Source organism: Cryptomeria japonica, chromosome 3, assembly GCF_030272615.1.
Source record: "Cryptomeria japonica chromosome 3, Sugi_1.0, whole genome shotgun sequence".
In the NCBI taxonomy this organism is placed as follows: domain Eukaryota; kingdom Viridiplantae; phylum Streptophyta; class Pinopsida; order Cupressales; family Cupressaceae; genus Cryptomeria; species Cryptomeria japonica.
Window position 1 is genome coordinate 453,917,129 of NC_081407.1, and position 11,600 is coordinate 453,928,728.

Here is an 11,600-nt window from a genome sequence, read left to right on the forward strand (position 1 = left end):
CTAACCATAGTTCTAACCCTAAACATGATGTAAACCCAAACCATAATCCTAATCCTAACATTAACCCCTAACCCAAACCCTAAACATGAAGGAAACCCAAATAATAATCCTAATTCTAACACTGACCCCTAACCCAAACCATAACCCTACACCATAACTTAACCCTAAACTTAAATATAACCCCAATTGAATTCCAACCATTACCTAACCCTAAGCATAACTCTAACTATAGAATTAAACCCTACCTAAAACTTCAACCTTAATCTAACCCTAATTAAATCCTAACCTAATCCAAACCCTAACACTTATTGAACTCTAATCCTAATTGAATTCTAGCCCAAACCCCAAACTTAATTAAACTTTAATAATAATTTAATTGTAACACTAATGTAATTGAATCGTAAAGCTAATTCTAACCCTAATTGAACTCTTATACAAACCCTAACTATAATTAAAACCTTACCATAATCAAACCCTAACCTTGACAATATCCCTAATCTAGACCTAATTGAACCCTAAACCATAACCCAATCCTAAACTTTAGCCTTAATCTAACCATAATTGAAGCCTAACCATAACCTAACCTTAAATTTAAATATAACCCTACAATTAAGCCCTAACTACAACTTTAACTCTAATCTAATCATAACTAAATCCTAGCCTAAACTTAATCCTAACCCTAATTAAACTCTAATCGTAATTGAACTCTAATCTTAATCTAACGCTTACCATAATCAAACCCTACTCATATTTGAACACTAGCTTTAATTAACTATAACCTTAACCCTTAATTCTAATCGCTCTAATTGAATGCTAACCCTAACCTAACCCTAAAGTTAACTCCAACCATAGAAATAAACCCTACCTACTACTTCAACCTTAATCTAACCCTTATATGAACCCTAATCCTTATTGAATTCTTATCCTAATTTAATACTAACCCTCATCCTCACCATGCCTTATCCTAACCATAATTGGACCCTAATTGAACCCTAAACTTAACTCTAACCCTAGAATTAAAAGTTACCATAGTTGAACCCAAATCCTAATTGAATTCTAGCCCAAACCCTTACCCTAATTTAACCCTAAGCCTAAAGTAATTGGATCATAATCATAATTCTAACCCTAATTAAAATCTAATTATACTAATCATAACTATGATCAACCACATATCATAATCAAACCCTATCCTTGACAATATCCCTAATCTCGACCTAATTGAACCCTAACCTTAGCTAGAACCTTATATTTAAGCCCTAATTACATGTTAAACTATAATCTAATGTAATAATTGAATTGTATCCCTAGATTTAACTCTAAACCTAATTGAAGTCTAGTCTTACTTAACCCTAACCCTAATTGAATTTTAATCATAATTAGACACTAATCCTTATTCAATCCTAAACCTAATCTACCCCAAACCTTGATCCTAATTATGCCCTTAGCATAATCAAACTCTAAGCGTAATTGAACCCTGACTCCAATTAACTAAAACCTCGACTCTTAACCCTAAACCTAACTCTTACTTAACCATAACCCTAAACTCTAACCCTAATAATAATCCTTAGTCCTAATCCTAATACCTAACCCTAACCCTAACCATAACTCAAAACATATTTCTTACCCTTATCCTAATTTCCTAACCTTAACAATGACGTCAACTGTATGCCTAACTATAATCCTAACTCTAACCCTACACCCTAACTCTAACCCTAACCCTAACGTAAACATAACCATTATTTAAACCCTAACCTAACCCTTATGTCATAAAACTAAACCCTAACCCTAACCTAGCCATAATCCTAACCCTAAACTTGTTCGTAACCCAAACCCTAAATATCATGTAAACCCAAACCATAATCCTAATCCTTACACTAATGCCTAACCCAAACCATAACCCTAAACCATAACTTAACCCTAAACTTAAATATAACCCTAATTGAATTCTAACCATTACCTAACCCTAAGCATAACTCTAACTATAGAATTAAACCCTACCTAAAACTTCAACCTTAATCTAACCCTAATTAAACCCTAACCTAATTCAAACCCTAACACTTATTGAATCCCTAATCCTAAGAGAATTCTAGCCCAAACCCTAACCTTAATTAAAATTTAATCCTAATTTAATTGTAACTCTAATGCAATTGAATCATAAAGCTAATTTTAACCCTAATCAAACTCTTATAAAAACCCGAACTATAATTAAAACCTTACCACAATGAAACCCTAACCTTGACAATATCCCTAATCTAGACCTAATTGAACCCTAAACCATAACCTAATCCTAAACTTCAACCTTAATCTAACCATAATTAAAACCTAACCATAACCTAACCCTAAATTTAAATATAACCCTACAATTAAGCCCTAACTACAACTTCAACCCTAATTTAACCATAACTAAATCCTAGCCTAAACTTAATGCTAAACCTAATTAAACTCTAATTGTAATTGAACTCTAATCTTAATATAGCCCTTAACATAATCAAACCCTAATCAGATTTGAACCCTAACTCTGTTGAGCTATAACCTTAACCCTAACCTAGATTGAAATTTAATCTTAATCTATTCCTAACCTTAATCTATCCCAAACCCTAATCCTAATTGAACTTTTATACTAATTTAACCCTAACCTTAATGCAATTGAACCATAACCCTAATTCTAGCCCTAACTTTGATGTAAACCCTAAACGTAATTATAACCCTAACCATAAACTTAACCTTAACACTAAACCCCAACCCAAACCATAATCCTAACCATAATTGTAGACCCTAACCCCAACCATAATCCTAAACCAAAACCAAACTGTAACCTTGATGCTAACCCTGACCATGATATACACCCTAACCATTATCATAACCCTAACCTGAACCATGATGTAACCGTTATCCCCAACCATAACATTAACCTTAACCCTAATGCTAACCATAACCATGACCATAATACTTTCCATTAAATAAAATTTAATATATCTTAGATTTTAGTATTTACTTTGATCTTGCAACACATATATTATTAAAAATAGTTTATATATATATATATATATATGTAATTTCATATATCTCTACATAATAATATAGTAATATTATAATATAATTTATTGTAATAAAATGATACTATATAATTATATATTGATTTATTTTATGTTTTCCATGTTGTGTGGCGACACTGCCACTAGCATATATACCTTAAATTTTAATTTAATCTATATAAAATACGCCGAGAGATATCCTTCTCGAGGCGCCTATTTTTAATCAATTTTATACCCTAAATTGAAATAGGCGCTACGAGAAGGATATCTCTCAACGTATTTTGTATAGATTAAATTAAAATTTAAGGTATATATGCTAGTATAAAATGTTTAAGATCCCTATGTCCCACCAAATACCATTATATTTATTTTCTTAATTACATCAACACTAAAAATTCAATAAAGTGTAGTTTATTATTAGTTCCTGCCGTTAGGGTAGGATACTTATGCAGTGACTTGATGTATTTTTTGTTTTCAATCGGTCAATTAGCTTTCAGAATTATTAAGAACTCATATGAAAATGTATAGTTTCAATATTAATAAATATTTAATAATTTTTTTGAAAAATATTTATCTGTTCTCCTATTGGCTAAAATGAGTAACCGTCATTGTAGAAATTATAATTATTGTTGATTTATTTGACAGAATTAATATTGTTTTGAAACTATGTATTGTATCAACAAGCATTTATTATTGCCAGTTGAATTGCCGCTTGGCATTGCATCGCCAAAACATATGCAATGAATGCGAGCTAGCAGATGTAGAAATTTGTTCTCCCAAAATTTGCAAAAATCTTCAGCATTGAATGCTTTGTGCCGAGTTTAATTCATTTTTGACGTTGAGAAACCTATTTTTCATTGTATTTTGAGCTTGGTACAGGTATGGACTTCTTTGTTTGTCTCTCAAAATTTTGTTTCTAAATTCTATTTTATTTTGATCCTTGTTTGTGAATATATGCGCTAAAGTATACCAGATTTGTTTGTAGCAGTTGTTGAGTTGCTATAAATATCCTTGGGGACAATTTCTATAGGGAAGGTTTGAAAAAAAATTATGCTTTAGGTAACAAAGAAAGGGCTAGGCGTACTTTAGTTCTGGTTTCAATGGCCATATGTAGTGGGTGTTGATTTTTTTTTGTTTGGTTATGAATCTCTCATCTGTTTCTAGAAAACCTACCCAAAAAATCCGTTTTGAAACCTGGCCATGGAAGATAAGTCATGATTTTTTTTTTAATTAAATTGATTTTTAGTTGTTCCTGAGTGCCGATTTGGCCATTTTTTTAGGGGTATTTGCTTTTGGTAAGATAACGTTTCATTTTTTTTTAAATTTTAGTTCATTCAAAGTAGATTCGAGGGTTTTTGATTTTTTTTAGTTGTTGTTCTGTCGACGAATTTATAGCAAAACTTAAGTCATGAGGTTTTAAATCTAATACTAATGAGATCTTTCGAGTTTTGAGATTTGTGGGTTTTTTTTTTTTTCGGAGGTTTTAGGAATTTTGTTGTAAAATGTATGGTTTAGTAGCTCACACATTCTTCTTGCTCCTGTGATTGAATGATTTCTTTTGCCAACATTTACTTTGGGTTCACCCCAGCCTCTTCTATTTAAGGGCGTTAAAATGCACTTCACAAGAATGTGAGTACAAAAACAGTGCGTGGGCTTTGCAACTTTCCCTCGCCAACTGTCTTAATATTTGTCGTGTGGAGAAATCGAAGTAAAAAAGAATTGATTTGCATTGCATGGAGGTTTCTGATTGATGTAGATGCCACACCATGGCCATTGTATCATTCTATTAGGGAGCAACCCCATTGGAGGGGGTTTCATTCATTATCTAGTTTATCAGGCGAGGAAGTTCTATTTGGTTTTAGTTTTCTTTTTTCCTTGAGCATTTTTTGGTGTAATAGTGAACTATGTAGTAGGTGTATATTGTAAGCTCTCAATGATAAGCATAGTGTGTTGGCATTTCAATAAGTTTGTTGGTATAAGGATATTGAGAAGGTTGTTGGAGATTATTGATATAACTGATAAAGGATAATTATTGTCTTAATAATATTATTTTGTCATTGATGTCAAGAAATTGATTTTCTGATTCAGTATGATGTTGCCATATCTTAGGAAGTATGTTTTGATGAGTATAAAGATGTCGGTAAGTGACACAGAATGAATGTGAAAATGAAGGGGAATAATAAGTTATTCAAATGGGCAACTATTACTGAGTTAGACAGTGATGAGATTTTGTTGTTTTGATTGTTTTGATATCCTATATATATGTGTATTCAAAGACTGAATAAGAATAAGAAAAGATTTCATTCAATAGATGAATATAGGTTTAATACTATTCTATGATACCTAGCTATGAAGCTAGTTGGTAAACCCCAAGGTTATCGATATTCATTAAAGAAGGTAGAATGTCTACCGAGTGAAGTTCAGTATTAATCGAGTAATAACCGAGCAGTAATAGATTGCATTGGATGAATAAAAACATTATTAAATGAAGGATGCCAATGAGCTGGAGATGTATAGATGATTGGTATGTCATGCAAGAAGTTTGTTGAGGATCTATGTGAAAATATAAGAGTCAGATCTACAACGCAGATTGAACGGTCATAACCTAGCACAAGTACCAAGGAAGGAATGCAAGTTCCAAGGTGAGATAAAACATTTTTCAGATCAAAGGATTCAATGAACCTAGTCAAGTATGATGATCTGATGGCTAAGATTGATCATGGGAAATATGATCAAGGAGATTAAGCGGTTAGGAATTGTTTCTAAATAAGGAATTGTTGATGAACAATGTGAGCAGGCAAATAGAAGGACAATGATGCTGCTGTAGTGATCACCAAGCATAAAAGATTGAAGATCTGATTGAAGAACAGATTGAGAAGCCCAGCAAGGTGAAAGATAAGTCTTATGACAAGATCATCTTGAGTACATTAAGCACATAGAATCTGCTTTAGCATTTCAGATGTGAAGTTGCAGATATATTTTATTATTGTTATTTATTTTGTAAGTGACAGGAAATCTCTTAACTGAGTGGACCTAACAGTCTTATTTGTAAATCCTCTAGCAAGGTAACATTCTGAATGAGTGTTTGAAATCCTTTGACAAGGTCACTTCTAACAAAGTGAAGATTCTAACAGATCTGAGGGAAATCCCTTAGCTGGGTCACATCTAGCAATGTGTTTATGTAATTTGTAATAGGATTGGCTTTTAACCGAGCATACTCTAGAAGGGTATATTTCTTAGTGGGTCCAAAATCCCAGAGTGGTTTTTCCCTATTTGGGTTTCCACGTTAAATCTGGGGTTAAATGTGTTGTGATGTTTTAAGTCTGCTAGTTTATGAGTTTGAATGATTTACAGTCTAGGTTGCATATTGAAGTAAAGGCTACCAAGGTTGAATCTAATGAATATATTGTATTGTGAGTTTATATGATTCACCCCCCCTCTCATCTTACTAACATAGTGACTACTGGAAAATGATTCATTTGTTTCAGATTTCAATCTATTTAGATTTGTTATTATTTTTTCCATGTCTGAGTTGAACTCCTCTTGAGGGTTTTTTTTTGGTGTTTGATCAATTTGCCTCTATCTCGCTATTCTTCTAGAAAATTAACTTGGTAATTTAAAGGATAATTTTTAAGAAGATGATTCCTATTTTATTTCATGCCCATTTCTCTTGCCTATTTTGCCGTGCTTTGGGAGTTTCATTTTAACTATATATAAGAATTGTGTTAAGAACTTTGTTATATTCTATTATAATGGTAGAAGCCATTTACAGGGTGTTTCGTGTAGTTATTTATCTAATTTTATTCTCTTAATTTTATTAATATAGATGATCTCATGTAAATTTTGAATTAAGCATGAAGGATAATTTAAAAATAAGCTGTCAAAGTATAATAAAAAAAGTCACATATCTGCACTCATTCCTTTACTCATCTTCTAGATCTTTCTTCAAATTTTTAATGAATTTTTTATCTAATGCTTCAATGCAATTTTCTATTGAATAACACTGTAGGATACTCAATTTAACTATTCTATGTTTTCTCTCAATGCAATTTTCTGTTGACATGCTTTTCTGCAATTTCATTAAAGCTCTTTACAGTTTCAAACTATGCAACTTCGTATTAAATGATTGTGTATTTCTGCATATCAATCGAGTATTTGGAATAAAGGGGTAAAAACTTTATTGAAAATCAGACACAAGAATTACAAAGAGAACCAGAGCCCCGAGGCCCCAAAAAGAACCACAAAACCCGCCCCAGATCAACCAACTTCATATCTATCCATGCCCTCAACAAAAATCTTTTGCAGGTCCTGACAATAATCCGAGGAGAGATGCTCCCAACCTTCAACTTTCCAATCACTACCATGTTCTGAGGCCTACTTAGCCAGGAAATCAGCTGCTATATTCCATTCATGAGGAATGTGGATGAAAGACACCTGCTCCATTAAAGAACTAATTTGAAGAATCTGCTAAACAATCCCTGCCAACTGCCACTAAATCCCACACACCTTCTTCTCAATCAACAAGTTAACAACCTTCCTTCGACCCAGCTCCCAAGCACGCTCTAGGGCATAGAGAATCGCAAATACCTTCATAAAATTATTAGACTACCATCCTTTATGCACTGAAAAGAGGAAAACCACCTCCCCCAAACTATTCCTATCAACTGCACCAACTCCAACAGGGCTTGGGTTACTCATAGAGGAGCCATAAGTGTTAATCTTGATAAACTCATCCTGAGGAGGTAACCACCTTCCCACCCTTTGAACCTTCTTCATAGCACGTCTACCTCTTCTGACACAAGTGGTGGCGGGAGACAACTCCTGCAAACCCAACCTACTCAAAATCTTCGCCTCTTCTCTACCCAGAGGAAAGTTCACCTCACATTTAGCTTCCACTGTCTCCTGGATCATAACAATGATTCTATTCCACACTTGCTGAACAACCAATCTAACCTCAGGAAAGATCCTCCTATTCCTCTTGAGCCATACCTACCATAGAATGAAAATGGGCCCAATACACCAGATATTCTGGAGGAAGAAGGACAAGATAGGAGGTCTGCCCAAGCTGCTCCAAAATTCCACTAGAGAATCTGCATGAACACAAGGGTGATTCCACACCCCCCACCAATAGTGCCAAATAAGCATAGAGAAGGGACATCTGAAGAATAGGTGTGAGGAATCTTCTTCCCCATTACCACACAAAGCACAAATAGAAGGCCCCAAGAATCCCCGCTTGCAGATGTTGTCCCATGTTAAGCATCTATTCAAAGCCAAAGTCCAAGGAAAGTAGTTACACTCCGGCCAAGAAAAATTATTCCACACCTATTTCCACCAGTGCACCTCTCTTCCCTCCAGTCTTCGATTCAACAGTTCCTAGTAACCACTAGCCACAGTAAATACGCCCTTAGGATTTGGATACCAAGCAAGTCCATCCCTACCCTTGAGGGAACTGCAGTGTCTACTTGCCAGAATGCCATGTAACTTTGCACACTCTTCCTCCATCCCAGCCACCAACCACTCATTAGGAGCCTTCCACCACTCCAAATCCAGTCACCCGCACCTATAAATAGCCTTGAAGTCACTCACCCTTGACCACCCTATCTCCAGAAACCTCTAGCACAGATTCCCAAGGTTAGGAAACTGGTCAAGGATGGGAGGGTATCCATCCCAAGAATCATTCCAGAAAAGGACCTCTTCCCCCCGCCTGCAAATCCAAAAGAGACCTGCCTTAATGAGAGAAGCCCCCCTCTTGAGAGTATACCAGATCATTGAACCTTTTCCCTCAAGCGGATATCTAGGGATTTCCTCCATCGGGATCCTCTGCAAATATTTGATGGCCAAAATCCTAGCCCAACCTCGATCCTGCTCAACACACCACCGCTAGTATAGTTTAGCCACCAGAGTTTCCCCAAATAAGATAGACTACCTTAAGCCAAGCCCCCCGACTGCTTCGGGCTACACACCAGGTCCCAATTGACAAGACTCCATTTGGAAGAGGACAGATTGCCTACCCATAAGAATTGCCTGGCCAGGGAGTCCAAACCCTTCAAGAACCACTTAGGAGCCACCTGAAGCATACATCAATAAATCAGAAGAGCCTGAACCACCGACTAAATCAATTGAACCCTCCCAGCAAAGGATAACCACCTGTGAGTCCAGTGTGCAACCTTCGTATGAAATTCATCCAAGATACCCTGCCATGACTCCCTAGGAGGGTTCCCAGGAGAAATAAGGATACCCAAATAAGTCAAGGGCAGAGAGCCAACTTGGAATATTAAGATAAGAGCAATCCTCCTGTTGAACAATATATTTGAACTTAAAAATCTTCCCAAAGGCGTGAAAGCTAAAAGATCATCGGCCAAAAATATCATGTCGAGCATCTCAAAATGAGTTTCACCGAAAGAATAGTTTCATCGAAATAAAATATAAAGTGTAAAACACTAAGTTAAGATGACTTCGGCAAAATGTCTCTTTCGGTAAATGAAAGAAACCACTCATCGATATTCCAGTTTCATCGAAAAGCAAAAGGCCAACAAAAGGTGAAGTCGAGGAAATAAAATTGCCGAGGAAACTTAAAAAAACATTCATCGAAAAACAAATCTTATCGATAACAATATGTCGATAAAAACAGAGGGATTTCATCGATAAAAGAAGGACATCGAAGAAAAAAGGATTTCGGAGGGCTCGCGTGAACTTTCACCGAAGTATAAAACTCATCGAAATATGATTTCGATGAAACTCACGAATAACTCATCGAAAAAGATTTCATCAAAGAGAGGATGATTTCGGGGAGACTAGAAGATGGTTTTTCGACAAGGGCCATTCACCGATGAGGTGATATCGAGGAAAATGAACTTTCGATGAAAGAATAAAGCATTCAACTAAAGACAAGGGTTTCATTGAAAACTCGATTCACAATCATTTCAGCTGAACAGTACTTCCCGCGAAGGAATTAAAAGCTCAAGTCGAGGATGTCACATCTGCAATTAAGTTTAAACATTTGAGTAGCCGTTGTAAACACAGAGACATTAACTATTGTACAAGTTGCCCACACAATTACAGCTGAATCGATCGAATTTTCATAAGAACCAGATTGTTGCCAAAAGACTAAAAGTTACAAGGAGCTAGCTGAAATTCGTAAACAACAGTCAAAAGAGCTCGACAATTCTCCAAGTAAGTGTGATATCTCACATTGATTGAAATTATGGAACCCTCTTCTTCTTCTAAAAAGAGTAGGAAAGGAAAGGAATTGAACCCTGAAGAGAAACCCAAACGACAGAAAAAGGAGGGTAGAACTTTAGCTCAGGATCTATTAGACGAGTGCCCGACATCCAGTGTGAGGTCCAAAAAAATCAAAAGTGAAGAGGAAGGGTTGGAAGATAGATTTGAACATCTAGGAGACATATGGACTGAAATCAGAGGGCATGAGTTGTTCTTATTTGGTTACAAGAGAAGGGATGCTCCTGAGCCCGTGAGTAACCTGTGGAAGAAAAATTTAGGGAAATTGACAGTTCCAAATGTATTTGTGGATGTCGAATTAATGAAAGCCCTAGTAGATTGTTATGATCCAAAAACCAAAACCATATGTGACTACCGAGGAAATCCTATGGTGGTAATTAACAAACAGACCATTGATATGGTGTTTGATCTAGACTGGGATGTAGAAGAGAAAATTGACATACAGAAACTGTCGCAAGAGTTCTTCAATTTAGAGGACATCTATAGGACATGGAGACTACCCATTCACTGGCCAAAAGTGGGAAAGTCCTTAGTTCCTTTCAGTAAAGATGACAAGGTGCCTTTTGATGTCAAACAATTCCATCCATATTTCAAGTATACATACTATGCTGCAGCCCAAGTATTAGGCTTAGAAGCTCATCCTCTCATGGATATTGGGGTTATGGTTCTCTGTGCTGATCTACAATCAAAAGACCCTAGGCCGTTTGACTATGCCACTTATGTTGCAGAAGCCCTAAATCATGGGTTGGAAAAGTTAAAAGGAGACCTTGTAAATGTTCATTTCTCATTGTATTCCTTATTAATGCACATTATTCTTTATTGTGGACAAGAATTCAATTTCTGGTCAGACGATTTTAGCATCAGAGCTTATGATAAAAATGGTTTGAAGAAACTAGTCTAGTTGTGGGTTTCTGCATGGGATCAAAGATTTATAAACAACCAATATTGGCACTTTTAGGAATATTTTGTAAAACCACTTAGTGTAGCCTTCAGACAACATAGAAATTATACTTTGTCTCCTGAAATCAAAAGATTCCTCAAGCCAAAAGACTTCTCTCCAGAGTCTCAGATTGATCACAACTGGGGTGACTGGTATTGCCACCTTAATCATACAGAAATCAGGGTATTCGGGTATGAAGGAAAGCCATACATGCTTCCAATTATAGTGCCAAACAGGGTGGCTAGTCTAGAGATTGTAATACAACTGTTTGCTGTCAGTGCCAAACATCTCACAGATTTTGGTAAACAATCTATTGTGCCAGGGTTACTGGTGTTTTCTGATTTCATTGTTAAAAGTTCTAAAAGTTATCATTTACTTCAAAATAA